The 15,451-nt window shown below is 41.3% G+C and overlaps 1 protein-coding gene across 1 annotated transcript in view; it reads left to right on the top strand.

The window, feature by feature from the left end:
• Window positions 1-12,758: 12,758 nt before the first annotated feature.
• TENM2 (teneurin transmembrane protein 2) overlaps window positions 12,759-15,451 on the top strand; it is a 2,776,334-nt gene continuing 2,773,641 nt past the window's right edge. Inside the window, exon 1 of the mRNA XM_029583832.1 lies at window positions 12,759-13,441. The gene's annotated coding sequence lies outside the window, so the exon portion shown is untranslated. The remainder of the gene's footprint in view (window positions 13,442-15,451) is intronic.

Here is a 15,451-nt window from a genome sequence, read left to right as displayed (position 1 = left end):
CCATGGGAGGAGGGAGTGCGCCAACATGCTGAATCTACGGCGGGCGACCTTTTTCAGCAACAGGTGGTCAAAACAGGGACTCTGGCCCGGTGATGAGCACAGAGACTCATGGGAGGCTGCGCCCCACCAAACACAACATCAGTATTTTCCCTCAACTTGTTAATGAAGTTTTGACAATGGATGCACCACCATCCCATTTCCTGCATTTCTCTGCCATGAGAATTAAGTTTATAGCTTTCTTTCTTGCTTGCTCTTCTTTAGTTACACAATAAATAAATAAATAAATGTTTATTTAGCTAATGCCGAAGTTAAGTTACTGAACCTGAATATAAGGTATTTTCCTTGTCCCTGGAGGTTCACGGCCTAAGTTTTCCCATGTAAAATCACATTTTGCTGTCAGTTTTACTGCCGATTCCATGTGTGTGTGTAGGAGGGTGGGAATATCTGTTAGGCTAGAAAAAAATAAAGAATTCTATTAGTCACTATTGATACATGAATAGCTAGGATGATCCTATAAATCACTAGGACATGCTGGAGTTTTCACCAAAATAAAAGAGGAAGTGATTGTTCAACACTCTGCTGGTCCATTTTCCATGCTTTAGCTTTCTGAAAATAACAAAATATCAGCTAAAATTGTATTACTAGATGTAAGGATGGTTGAACAATATCTTGTGGGCTTGAGCAGTAAGTACGCTGACTCCAGCCTTTCTCATGCACTTTCACTTTATTTTAAATACACAGCAAAATAATATTTTATTTAGTGTTTTTTTTATACCGGCATTCACGATAGGCATCACATCATGCCGGTTTACATTTAACAAGGGGTGAAAAAAATAATACAATATAAGAACTTTAACAGGTTTATATGATTAACAGATTTAACAGATTATATGATTAAGTACAATATTGAATTGTACTTAATCATATAATCAGGTTATGGATTCATTATATAATCATATATACATATCATGTTGACAAACATATTACCATGTTGTTTATTTATTAACTCGTATGTTTATTAACTGTTTAGCAATATATACTAATTTGTTACTTTGATTAATCTGTTCAATGTAAACCGCTAAATGAAGCGATAGTTACAGTTCCTTGTAAACCGGGGTGATATGTATATTATACAGGAACTTCCGGTATATAAATCCTTTAAATAAAATAAATAAATAAACAGGTGTGGAGCTTAAAATCTTGTAGTTACAAGAAAACAGGGATGTACACAACTGGGAGCAGGAAAAGAAAAGGAGATAGGAGATTAACAGAGAGCAATTATTTACAATGTTATATAATTTACAATGTAATAGTAATTGTTTACAGTGTAATGGTAAAGTCTGAAGACAGATTGGCGGTAAGTAAGGTTCAGTTGGGGTCTGGGAAGGCTTTCTTAAATAACCATGTTTTGAGCCTTTTCCTGAAAGTTAGTAGGCAGGGTTCCTGTCGCAGGTCCGATGGGACGGAGTTCCATAAAGGTGGTCCTGCTGTGGAGAAGGCTCGGTCTCGGAGGGATTTGTGCTGATAGGTTTTGGAGTGTGGTACATGAAGTGATTCTTTATAAGACTCTCTGATGGGTCTGGAGGAGGTGTGTTTTCTGAAAGGGATTTGTAGGTTAAGCGGAGCGAGGTGATGGATGGCTTTGTAAATGGTAGTAATGGACTTGTAAATGATTCTGTAGTGAATTAGCAACCAATATTCAAAATAAACTGTCTACCTTTTGCAGTATATGCCCACTCTGACTTCCCAGAGAGGCACAGGAGCTCCTACTCCTGGAGACATGGGGCCTGGTCTCACTATCCCCACCTGGGTCCCAGTTCTTATTCCTCCCCTGCTGGGCCACACCTCCAGAACTCTCTCTCTCTCTCTCTCTCAAGGGGAATTAAGGTGGACCAGGTATAAGGGGGAAAATAGGGGCACTCCATCACACTAGATAAAAGCTTATAAAGAACCACAGTGCTTGTCGAAAGGTGTACAGGGTTTTTTTTCCCCCCTATTTATACTTATGGGAGATACCCAAACTATGTAAGACTGAGTCTTAACCATCTTACACTGTACGCTGTGCAGAACTACTGTAGGCAGGTCTAACCCTAAGAAGATGTGAGCACCGAGTCGATTCACTTGGAATGGGGCCCTCTAAATCAATGAAGACTTGGGGAGGGGGAACCCTGGCTCTGTGCTGATATTGCCACTGTATGGGCCGCTGGAGTTCCTGCAGCTCCTAACCCACCAGTACACCAGAGCATGGGGCAGGGCCACTGTAGCAGCACAGAGCCCTTGGAACTTCAGTGCAGTCACCTCCTACGGGTGTCCCTAACCGTAGACAAGCCATTTTATTCTACTAACTTTGAATGTGACAAGGTTGGCAAACCGGACACCTTTCTGGAATGCAGAGAAGTTCTACATCACAAATCCACAAATCACAGCAAGCCTTCAGATCTTTGAACCAGTCTCTACTTTGGAAATTGAAAACGTTCTAAAAAGACTTAAACCTTCATCACACCCACTAGATGCTATTCCAGCCAACCTCATTATCTCAATTGCCAAAGACATCTCTTACCCTATATCACAGATCATCAATTCCTCTTTATTACAAGGCCTCGTCCCCACTCCACTCGCCATCCTTAAACCATTACTAAAAAAAACAAATCTTTCCCCAGATAATCCAGCCAACTTCCTCCCTATAGCCAATCTCCCAATTATCTCCAAAATCATGGAAAAATTAGTTAATAAACAACTCTCCGAATACTTGGAAAACAACATCCTCTCTTCTCAATTTGGTTTCCGAAAATCTAGAAGCACCGAATCCCTCCTTTCATCACTTTCAGATAAAATTCTCTTGAACCTAGAAAAAAAACAATCCTCCCTCCTCATTCTACTCGACTTATCAGCAGCTTTTGACACAGTGAACCATAATATCCTCTTAGATCGTCTAACAGAGATTGGCATAAAAAACACGGCACTCAATTGGTTCTCATTTTTCCTCCAGAATAGATTCTACAAAGTCAAGATAAACAGCAAAAAATCACCACCTTTCAGATCCACTATGGGAGTCCCGCAAGGTTCTTCTCTATCCCCAACATTATTCAACATTTATCTTCTCCCCCTATGTCAGCTCCTCTCCAAATTTAACCTTATTCACTATGTTTATGCAGATGACGTCCAAATCCTTATCCCGATTAAAGATTCATTGCAAAACACCTTACAATTCTGGAATTCCTGTCTTCTATCAATAACCTCCTAACAAATCTTAATTTGATTCTCAATTCCAACAAGTCAGAGTTCCTGCTCATCACCCCAAATGGTAACTACACCGCTCCCTACTCACACACCTTATCTCCTCCAGCCTTTTCCACTCAGGTCAGAAACCTTGGGGTCACCATGGATAATCAGCTGAACTACAAAAGCTTCATTAACACCATAAAAGATTGCTTTTTTAAACTTCAAGTATTAAAGAGGCTAAGACCACTCTTATACTTCCAAGACTTCAGATATGTACTACAAGCAATCATTTTCTCGAAGATAGACTATTGTAATTCTTTGCTGCTTGGTTTACCCGCAAACACTCTGAAACCTCTGCAAATGTTACAAAATGCCACTGCGAGGATCCTAACTAAATCTAAAAAAAAGGGACCACATTACTCCCATCTTAAAGAACCTTCACTGGCTCCCTATCAAATATAGAATCCTCTATAAAACCACATCAATAATCCACAAAGTCATCAATAACTCCACTCCAATTAACCTCACCATCCCTTTACAGCTTCACTCCACCTCCCGTCCGACGAGACAAGCTCAGAAAGGCACGCTAAGAGCCCATCCTCTCAAGACTTCACTTAGCAAAAGAGCTATTTCCATTGCCGGTCCTAAACTTTGGAACTCACTCCCACCAGACCTTAGAATTGAACAATCGACTCCCACCTTTAAAAAAAAGACTAAAGACCTGGTTGTTTAACCAAGCATTCTCTTAATCTTAAACTCAATATCTAAGCTTTGATCTCCATGACGGTCCACTACTTTGTATATAATTACTCTCCTTCCCCTTTTTAAGTTATTATTATTTATTTTTCCAAGTTCTATTTACCTTGTTCATTGTAAGACATTATGCTATATACTGTCAATCTATTGTTGTAATGTAAACCGAAGTGATTAGTAACTTTACCAGAACTTCGGTATATAAAACTGTTAAATAATAAATAAATGCATTATTCATAAAATGTAATGCCACGGCTGCATGATGTTCTATATACCTTTTAAATCTCTCACACGGGCTCCTTCCACGCGTAAGTCCATCCATCCATGCCATCCCCAGTGTGTTTGTGGTTTGCTTGCACTGTGCTGGCAGGTGAACGCACTGTCTCATTTGATACAGTTTCCCTTCAATGCATTCTTTACGGCTATCACTTGCTTTTATAACATCGCTGCTTGAATATCATTGGAGAGGAACAATTTATTCCCAAGGATGCCATCTAATCTACTAGCAACTAAATCCTTCTTTTCTGGAAAAGATTAATTCCAAGAGAGACTGCCACTTACCCCTGATTTAATGTAATAATATACAACCGCCAACCTTTCTCTGTCCCCATTTTTTTAAATGTTACCTTTTTGTATTTTTTTTCCCTACCAAAAAAAAAAAAAGATGCTGGTACTCAGATGCGAGGTTGTCTGTGGGTTAATCTGGAAAGAAGGAATGGGATGTCCATTTATATGGGTGTGATATACGGATCTCCTTCGCAAGCAGAAGAAATGGATAGACATGTAATAGAAGACAGTCACAAAATTTCTATGAAAGGGGAGGTTCTATTACTAGGTGATTTCAATCTGCCAAATATTGATTGAGACATTCAGGCTAAAGTGTCTTCTTCAAGCAGGGGGATCCTGGATTCCTCTGCAGGGAAAACTGTTCTGTCAGCTGGTAATGGAACCCACATGGGAGGCGCACACCTATGGAAAAGATTGAAATGGGCATCTGTTATAACAGGTTTATGAAATAAGCAGGGCATCTGGACCAATAACACTAAAGAAATTTTGGAAACTGCTTGGTAAATTGCACTACTCCTTTTTATAAGATATTGTATTGCAAAAAAATGAAAGATTTTTTGAATTACTGGTATTCAGAGCTTATATTCCCTACAAAAAATGGTATTCAGAGCCTTTATATTCCCTACAAAAAATGGCACCGGCCGCCCCTTGGATTGTCGCCAAGGTAATGTCAACAAAATGACGCTGGATTCAGAGCCAGCCAGCGCTGTTTGATGTATAGTCATGGATATATAAAAAAGATGACACTGACTGGCTCTGAGACTGGGGCCATTTTGTTGATGTCAACTTGGTGCCAGTCTCAGGGTCAGCCAAAATCATTTTTAAATGGATGCCAATGAAACATGAGCAACTTAGGTAGACTGCTGGCCCTTTCTTCATGGAAGATCCTAACAGAATGGGTAAGTGGTGGCCAGGTAGCTTCCAGCCCTGACTCATCTGTTGAAGGAAAGGTCACAGGGGCCTGGGTAGCCCCAGCAGGGTTTGTCTCAGCCCAGCTGGATAGGTCCTGGCCCTGGATAAGCCTTTGGTAAGGGGTATGAAGAGTTAAAGGCATCTGGGGAAGCCCCAGGATATTCCAAGAGACCGCAGGATCTCAGAAAGTGTTGGCGGAGGCCTAGGATGGCCACTTAAAACAGAAAAATGTAATGCCTTTTTGACATTATCAAAATACCAAAAGATGTTTGGGCAAGTCTATTTTCAGTTTCTTCTACTCGGAACCAGACAAAATAGACTTTTTTTTGTTCTGAAAAAAACATTTGTCTTCAAACAAATGCACATCCCTAGCGTAAACAGGATGATAAAAAAACTGAACTAGAAACCCCAATAAGCCAAACTCTGTATGTAGTGCAACACAGGAGAAATACAAAACAAAAACACACTTTCTCCTATTCTCTACAAAACATAAAGATATCAGAGATGCATATTTCTAAAAAAAAAAAAAAAAAAAGAGAGAAAATCAAAGACTTCCCACTAAAGAATAGTTAGGAATAACTGTATAATCCTGGGGAAGGGGTAAAGAAGATGAGAGAGGGAAGAAAATAAACAGCAGCTATTGTAGTACAATATGTATCCTGCCACCAGATCAGAAACAATACGGGCCAGCATCAGGAACTGGGAATTGTCCTTCTTATCCTTTCTGTACCCTCTAAATTTAAGTTACTATTATCACAATTTTGTAAATGTGTTCGCTTTTATTTTAGCCACTTTGTGGGTAACATTTGCAACACCTACAAAAAATGATCATATGCCACCTGAATCTGGAATTCAGATTTTTCTGCATTCTGGGTACTGTCAGTACTGCCACTTCCCTCCTCCCTGAACAGAACAGGTAGGGAAAGACTGGAGAGGGGAGCAGAACAGCTTTTCTTTACTCTCCTTTTTCTACCCCGGCAGCACCCCCCCCCCCCCCCCCCTCCTCTCCTGCTCTCCTCAACTCAGTCCTTCCTTGACACTCTTCACACACACAATTAAAAGTTGTGTGTTTATAATAACAGATTTTTACATGAAGAGAGACAAAAGAACAGTTTTCTGAAGTAAAAATATCACAACATATACAGTATACTATATTTATAGGTTTAGCTGTGGTGTCAAGGAGAAAATTCTGTAAAAAAAGCAAATGGGCTTGATGGACCCTTGGTCTGACCCAGTATGGCATGTTCTTATGTTCTTAAATAAGACACTTGGAATTCATAGGACAGAGGTGGTCACAGTCCTGGTTTTCAGGAAATCTAATAGGAATATGCAAATATTACAGTACAGTAATAGCAATGCTTGCAAATCTCTCTTGCATATTTATTGTGGAAATCCTGAATACCAAACCTGTTTGTAGCTCTTGAGGATGGAGTTGACCATCCCTGACATATGGTATTAGGACTATTTAACACATTTGGTGTGGGCTTCGCTCTCAGAATTACAACCAAAACAGCACTGTCAGCACTCAAACCTGTGAAAGAGCAACACTACAAATATATCAGGCCCTAAAACACCAATACTCCTCCTATTAGGCAAACAGAGCAAGCCAGGCTACTATAGATCCCTACACAAAAATTACATATTAGCAGAACACCTCACTTTGGTCACACAATTACAACACAGCAGTGGCGTAGCTACGGGTGGGCCTGGGTGGGCAGTGGCCCACCCACTTTCCATTCAGGCCCACCCAAATTTCTTTGCAAGACACTGCAGCCAATAAAAGCAGGCAGCATCAGCAGGCTCCCAAGGGAGAAAAAAAAATAAAATCAGCTGGTGTGTTGCGGCTCCCGGTGTCCCACAGCCCCAGTAATACTTCCCTTTACCTTCTTCCTGCCCCCGCGGGCCAATGGGAAACCTCCTATCTTCTTCCTGCCCCCGTGGGCCAATGGGAAACCTCCTCCCTTCGACCTGCCCCCGCGGGCCAATCGGAAGCCTTCTTCCTGCCAGTGGAAGGAGGAAGCCTCTGATTGGCTGGTGGGGCAGGAAGAAGGGGGTCATCAGGGTGGGAGGAGTGGCAGTGTTCAAGCCACGGGCTGGAAATGCAGGGCAGGGAGGTGACTGGGGTGTGTGTGTGACAGAGACTGGGCAGGGAGGGTGACTGGGGTGTGTGTGAGAGACAGAGCCTGGGCAGGGAGGGTGACTGGGGTGTGTGTGAGACAGAGACTGGGCAGGGAGGGTGACTGGGGTGTGTGTGAGACAGAGACTGGGCAGGGAGGGTGACTGGGGTGTGTGTGGGGTGTGACTGGGGTGTGTGTGAGACAGAGACTGGGCAGGGAGGTGACTGGGGTGTGTGTGAGACAGAGACTGGGCAGGGAGGTGACTGGGGTGTGTGTGTGTGAGAGACAGAGCTGCTGCTCCTGGTATGTGCTTTCAAGGGAAAGGAGTAGGAGAGTTGCTGGAGATGGTAAGTAAAAGTGGCATTTTAAGTTTATTTTTCTTGATTGACTGCCATTTTAATTATTGAGTATTATGTGATGTGTCTGCTGTTTTGAAATATTTTATTGATATTTGGACAATGTTTAATAATTTTTATGAGTTTTGTTGGATGTTATTCTGTTCATCAGCTGTTTTGAAACATTTATTAATATAGTTTTACAGTTATTTCTGTGTGGGGCTCTATAGCAGCTTGGCTTGTTCTGTTTTCCTAATAGGAGGTGTATTAGTGTTTAGGACCTGATTTAATATTTGTAGTGTTGCCTTTTCATAGATAGGGTTGTTATATGTTCCATAATGCAGGTGTAACTTTGTGCGGCTTAGTTTGTGTGCATTATTGCAGATCCTGGGACTGTTAGGTGCTATATTTCTCTTTCTATTTCTCCAGGTTTGCACTGCATGCAGAGTGGCTTTTTTTGGTTTTCCATTCCAGTTTCTATCTCCATATTTATAATGTGTGGTCTTTCTGTACTTTGGTGAAGGTCGGTTCTGTGTGTGTGCCTGAGGTGAGGTATTTTACTAGCATGTAGGCAATTGTATCAATCTTATTTGTGGATGCAGAGTGTATGTTTACATGATGATAGCTTAGTAAATGACAGGGCTGGATAGCCTTTTTCTCCTGTCTACCCAGTTATCCTCTCCACACTGCTAAGGATACATCCCAGCTGTTAGCCAAAGGGTGTGACCACCTTCAAGACATCTCTTTATCCAGAACAGTCTTTTTTTCTGTTCTTCCTTTGTAAAGAAATGGGGATGAATGTCAGGAGCCCCTGGATTCGATTCAGCAAATGTCAGCATCAGAGGAAGACTAAAACTAAATAGTTGAGTCATTGGAAAGGAAAATAAATCTTCAAAGATATTTATCTGTTTTATTGATACAGATTAATAAGGCATTTGCTCAATTATGGTAAATATTTTGGTACAAATTCAATGATGAAGGAACCCTCTTTCCTATTTTCTTAAACTTATCAAACGCAGTAATTCATGACCATCATAATAGGCATCATTGTGTGGTAAAGTATACCTTTGTCACTCTGCCTTATGCTTAATCATAGGTCAGTCCATATTTTTAAGTGTTTTTGTTGCTTAATTCACCCCAGTGATATACTCCAAATTTCTAGCAATAATCTTGTGTTTCATCAATTCAAGGTTACTTTTGTTGAAAATTATGAACCAAACTTATCTGGATAATACAATGTTATTACTTCTTCTTAACCAGCATCGACTTTGAGCTTGATGCCCTCAAACTGTCAGCAATATGAGAATTCACTATATTGCTGTTCTATGCCCGACATTGCACAATGTTTCGGTCTAGCATCGAGTCCTTCTTCAAGGGCGTAATATATTCCACAGCATGGCATATCTTGGCGTGGCATCAAGCTCAAAGTCGATGGTGGTTAAGAAGAAGTAATAACATCGTATTATCCAGATAAGTTTGGTTCATAATTTTCAACATAAGTAACCTTGAATTGATGTAACAAGATTATTGCTAGAAATTTGGAGTATATCACTGGGGTGAATTAAGCAACAAAAACACTTAAAAATATGGACTGACCTATGATTAAGCATAAGGCAGAGTGACAAAGGTATACTTTACCACACAATGATGCCTATTATGATGGTCATGAATTACTGCGTTTGATAAGTTTAAGAAAATAGGAAAGAGGGTTCCTTCATCATTGAATTTGTAATTAGTTTGAACCTAGTTCCATCTTAAAAGTACATTGTCTTTCTGAGCTTTTTTCAAGTAGAAATAGTTTGGTACAGCATTCCAGAGGGTTTTAAAACATCTTACAGAATACTGTGATGTATGATGAGATATCTGTCTTTATAGTAGACTAGTATATGGTTCTTTGTAAGTTATGAGATACTGCCACTTGAGATCTCTTTAAGTATAATTGAAATGCTTTCATAACTATATATTAGGTTTAGCATTGGTAGCTGCTTGAAGTAATTGAGTTTAAAATATTAAAAGTATAACAGCTGTAGCAGATTATTTAGAAATCTATTGTCAGGTGTGTGTGTGTGAAAGTATTTATCAATAAGAATATGAATTCCATGGCTCAGACTTTTAGTGCCCACCCATGTTAACCTTGGGCCCAGCCAAAAATTCATTTCTGGCTACGCCACTGCAACACAGACAGACAGACCGTCACCAAATAAAGAATAAAGAGGTCAAAAGTATAAATAAAAACATACAAACAAAAACTGAAATGGAAACTGCAACAAATCAGATTCTGTATGCAGTACATTAATGACAAAACAGAAACATCACGACACCTCATAAAAAAGAACCCAAACAATAAAAATCATTAAATATAAATCAATCATATAGTAAAATCATCCTAATAAAAATAAGTATTTAAAAAGTTGACGAACAGACTAATAATAAAAACTCATTAAATGTTTTTAAATTTCCAAAACAATTAAATATTTCAAAACAGCAGACAAAGCAAATAACACCCAATAATTAAAAACTAATAAGAAAAAAAAATCCCCCGCTCTCCAGACCTGGGAACTCTTGACTTCCAGTCACCTGGAGATTTTTAGTGGATTAGTGGTGTAGTAACAAATTTTCTCCTCTCACTCACATAAAAACACTTTGTAACACACGCTCTCTCACTTATATACACTTTCACTCGTGCTGGTTGTCCAGTGCCTTCTTCCACTGCCATTCTCCCTTTCTCCAAGATGCTGGCAGGATGGGCTCCACTGGTAGGGCAGGAGCCCTCTTCTGCTCTGCTGGTGACACTGGGGCCCTCTCACTCCTGCTGTCATTGAGCTCCACTGGCTGCCCAGGGGATGATGACAGTGGGATTTGCCATTCTCCCTTTCTCCAAGATTGGCACTCTAGGCATCTAACGGTGGAAGTGCTGGCCTTGCTGTTCTCTATAGCAGAATGAGGGACTAAAGGGCTGTTCTCTGCTGAATGATAATCTGAACAACTGGGAGGCAGTAAATCTTCAGCCAGCCTGCTGACCCCAGATTTTTGTTGCACTTGATAAAAGTGTGCCTATTGTTAAATGCAGACCTGAGGAAGGAGGGGCTGGATTAGGAAGGTTTGGCATGGGAACACGGTACTCTTATAGTGGCATACTGAGGGGGATTTGAGGTCCAAAGTTTCCAGGTGCCAAGCTATAGGGGCACTATTGGCTGCTACAGGTGTCTACAGTGGTGCCTGTGCAGCCATCGATGGACCCCATCCCACCGGTGGCTGAAAAAAAAAAAAGGCCCATGCAGCTGCTGATGCACCCTATCTCACTGGTGGCCGGAGAAAGAAGAGAGGCATAACAGGACCCCACCAAGATCAGAAAATGATGCCCAGCAGCCTGCTCATCTTCTGTGCTGGTCCTGAGGTATTAAAAACTCACTTTTCTCTATGCTGATCTTGTTCCTCTATGAGGAAAGGATAAAGAGGTTAGGGTTGTTAAGCTGGGGGGGGGGGGGGAATATGATAGAAATCTACAAAATCATGAAATGACTTGAAGGTGTAAATGTGAAACGGTTATTTACTCTTTCGGATCATACAAGGACTACGGGGCACACCATGAAGTTAGCAAGTGGCACATTTAAAACAAATAAGAAAAAATCTTTTGCACTCCCTGCACAATTAAGCTGTGGAATTCATTGGTAGAGGATGTGGTTAAGGCAGCTAGTGTGGCTGGGTTTAAAAAAGGTTTGGATGAGTTCCTGGAGAAGTTCATACATTGTTTTTAATGAATAGGGAATAGCCACTGCTTGTTGCCAGCATTAGTAGCAAGGGATCTATTTAATGTTTGGGTACTTGCCAGGTACTTGTGACTTGGATTGTCATTGTTGGAAACAGAATACTGGGCTTGATGGACCCTTGGTCTGACCTAGTATGGCTAGGCATGTGTTATGTTCTTATGTAATGCACAAGATCAACATCGAAGTCCTAGTCCAGGGAATTTTGAATCCTGAGGGCCCTGCACAGAGAATGAGCAGCACGCTGCACTATTGCAGCAAAGGTTCAGCTCCATCCAAATAGGCATGTGGAGGCAAGTGCAGCAGCATCTTAAGTTACTTATTTTATTTGAAATAAAAAATAAATATTTCACACTTCACCAGATCAGCATATAGGATGTGCATTTTACCTGTTTATTATTTTAAATAAAAAAATAAACATGCTGATCTCGCACTGCACCACATCAGCATTGAGGAAGTGCGAGCCCCGCGAATTTTGAATACCGTGGGGTCGGCACAGAGGCTGAGCAGCAGAATGGGCTCCTGCAGCAAAGGATCCGCTCCTTCCCAATGGGCACGTGGAAGCAGCGTCAGAAGCAGCGAAGGACTGAGAGAGGCTCTGTGCCTACCTGCAAAAGAGAGAGAAGGGAGCTTGCCTTGAGGATGTGAAAATGAATGGAGTCTGCCGGAGGGGTGGAGAGAATGTATGAGATCCTGCTCGAAAGGGAATGGATTTTTGCAGTCTTTTTTTTTTTTTTTCCCCCTCACCTTACCTTGAAAATCACATTGCATTGATGAAACATGAATCTATTATCAAGTCTCTACTGGTGTTACACACATCAGAAAAAAAAAATCCATAAACAAACCCAACAAACAACATACACCTGTTGTACTAAGAAAAAAGGAGTAAGAAAATAGCCATAAGTACTGCAGAGGAATCCCACTACATACGTAAAGTGGAGCGTACTAGCCGATTAGCTTGTAACCAACAGAACATCACACTAAAGGTAAACAGAAGAGCAGAGCGAATTCCTTTAAATATCCAAGCAGAAGGCGGGCATCTCATTAGTCTCTCTCTCTCTCTCTCTGCAGCTGTGGAATGCTCCTCCTCGTCTGCTTCTGTTGTCAGAAAAAGTGCCCAGGGCTGCATCACTCAGGCTCCTTTCTCATGCGTCCCAGCTTTCAGAGGACAACACAGACACCTTGCAGTCTGCCCAAGAAAATAATAAACTCCCGCGAACGGGAGAACCTCCCCCCCACCCCCCAATCCCACGCTGTCTGCCGCGTTTGATGCCGGGTTCATGGAGAACAGAGCGCGCGAGCGGTGAGAAAACCTCCCTGAGCGGAGGGCCAGTGGTAGCGTCCAGGCTGCGGGGTGCACGCCGGCGCTGGGGTGTGAGGAGGCAGCGCCAGGGATTGGCTCGTTTGCTCTCCCCTCCTCCCCCCGTCGGTGCCCATTGAGCGCGGCTGCCTGCGCGTGCTGCGTGTCGGGCTGGCTCGGGAGCCGGGCTCGTGCAGAGCTGCTAAAGGGGCAGCCTGCGGACGGGGTCTGCTCGGGCGGTTGGCGGAGGCTGCTTCACGAGCGAGAGAGAGGAGGAGGGGGGCTGACTGCTGAGGTGCCTCTCTATCTCCCCCCCCTCCCTCTTTTTTTTTTATCTTCTTCTTCCTGCCTTCTTCTGGGATTTCTGGAGGTGTGGGGCTCGCGAAGTCAAGGAATTTGGAAAGCCACCAGACGGACGAGCATAAGTTACCTCACAAAAGTGCTGTAGGGAAGCTGCTGTACCTGCTGGTAAATGTTCTTCAGTTCTTATGCCATGGTTAAACGTTTTTGTCCCCTCCTTTTAATTGCTTATCCAACAGCATCTAAATCTGTGGTGCCTGGTTTTTTTTTTTTTATTTTTTTTTTTTTTATTGCATTAAATCACTTTACAACTCTGTATAGCCTGGGTTTCGTTATCACAATAAACGGTTGTAAAAGTGCGCATTGTGAGTAACCCCAAATCCGTATTTAGTACTTCATAGAAGTCCTTGTGCAGAAGAGTTAAAAAAGGAATATCATTTGATTTCTGAGATGTTCATATGCATTTTTTTTGAAATGTTGCATTTATTTTGTTTTTACTGCGTGCGAATTTGTGGGAGACTTTATTAGTGACGTGCATAACATGCCAAGTGCTGTTCAGGTACCTTGGGTTTAAAAATAATCCACCTTTTCACAATGCAGAAGGGGAAGGAGACAGTGTTTGCATGTAAGGAAAAAAAAGACTGCTTTGCTTCATTATAAGCTTGGAGGAGAGCAATAATGGACCAATACTACTCATGCTGTGTGCTAAGATACTAAACATGTAAGTGCTTTAGTGCATCTCATGCCCTCCTGTCCACAGTGATTGAGCTGTTCCTAAATTGTGCTTATTAATAAATTCAGGAGCAGGGAAAGAGTGCTGGCATAGGATTTCTGAATTTGCTGAGACAACGTGCTACGTTTTATTTCTGCTTCACCAAGACTCGACTTGACTTTATGTGGAGTGGCATTTTTGACAATTGTTTTGCATAATTCGCTAGGACACAAGGTCCAACAAACGCTAATCAAATAGCAACAATCTTTTTATAAATATGCTAATTTTGAAATTGTCTGTTAATCTTCTTTTTTTTTTTTTTTTTTAATGATTTAAATGAGTGAATCATTTTAAAGTAAGCTCCGATTAGTTAGCTGTAGTGAAACCAATTCCGGTTTTATTGGTTTTGTATTCTTAGATCCTCTGTTCAGTTGAATAAAGAAATCGTGACTGGGGTCAGCAATTAATGACAATGTTGCAGTTCAAAACAAATCAGCACATTTACAGTTGTAATATTTCCATTAACTAAGCCAGTATTGATTTATGGGGAAGACCTAATACTTCTATCTATATAACCATATCAGGTATTTTTGATTCTGAAGATATATACTTTTTTTTTGCAAAAATAAGTCATGGGTTTCCTTCTCATATTGCACGATTAAGAGCTATGGGGTACATATGAGGTTTAGGTATTAATAAAAGCATTAGTCAAGGGAAAAATAACAAAAAAAAATTGGACTGTTCTACTCCTTAAAGGCATCAGCTTTATTGCTGCTGTCCACCCACCCAGAAGTTGTAAAAGAAGAGACTGGTGTGCATGGATAGTGCATCCACCCTTAGGCTGCTATAACCTTTTACTTCCCAGAATTAAATTGGAAGGGTAACCTTGTCAGTACTATGGTCCGGAAAAAATAGTGATGAATCCATTATACATGTATGCCAGTAAAAAAAAAAAAAAAAAAAAGTATTCACGCTTGCAGCCTGGTTTTGTTGACTGCACCGTTTTGCACTTTTGAGTAGTAACACCTTGCGCACAAGGACTGCCAAGTTTTCCCTTTCTCCCTGCTCTCAGGGGGTGTTACTTAGCTATCAGATGGAAGTGGTTCTAATTGCATGTTTCCATGTTTTTCCTAGTTTTGTCTTCCCTTCTCCCCCCCCTGTCTACTGCCAAAAAGCAGGGAGAGAGTCTTTCTTACCTGTTGCCCTCAGAGAAGAGGGCTGCCCTTCTGTAAAATGCAATCTCTCTGAAAGGAGAGTTGAGAGGGCAGCAGAGAGTGAGTTTTTGTTTAGTTTTTCCTTTTAAATAGGGACTCAAGATGCCTTACTTCTATTGTTTCTCCACCTTCCCTCCCCCCCCCCCCCCAGCTAATTGTGGGGGCTATGGATGATCTGAGTATTAAAATTGTGCCCTAAAATTCATCACATGGTTTCTTAAGGCACAAGGTAAATCTTTTTTTTTTTTTTTT

The sequence above is a fragment of the Rhinatrema bivittatum genome, chromosome 18 (assembly GCF_901001135.1).
Source record: "Rhinatrema bivittatum chromosome 18, aRhiBiv1.1, whole genome shotgun sequence".
Lineage (NCBI taxonomy): Eukaryota > Metazoa > Chordata > Amphibia > Gymnophiona > Rhinatrematidae > Rhinatrema > Rhinatrema bivittatum.
The sequence above is the reverse complement of the archived record's forward strand: the minus strand, read 5'-3'. Positions and strand labels throughout refer to the sequence as shown.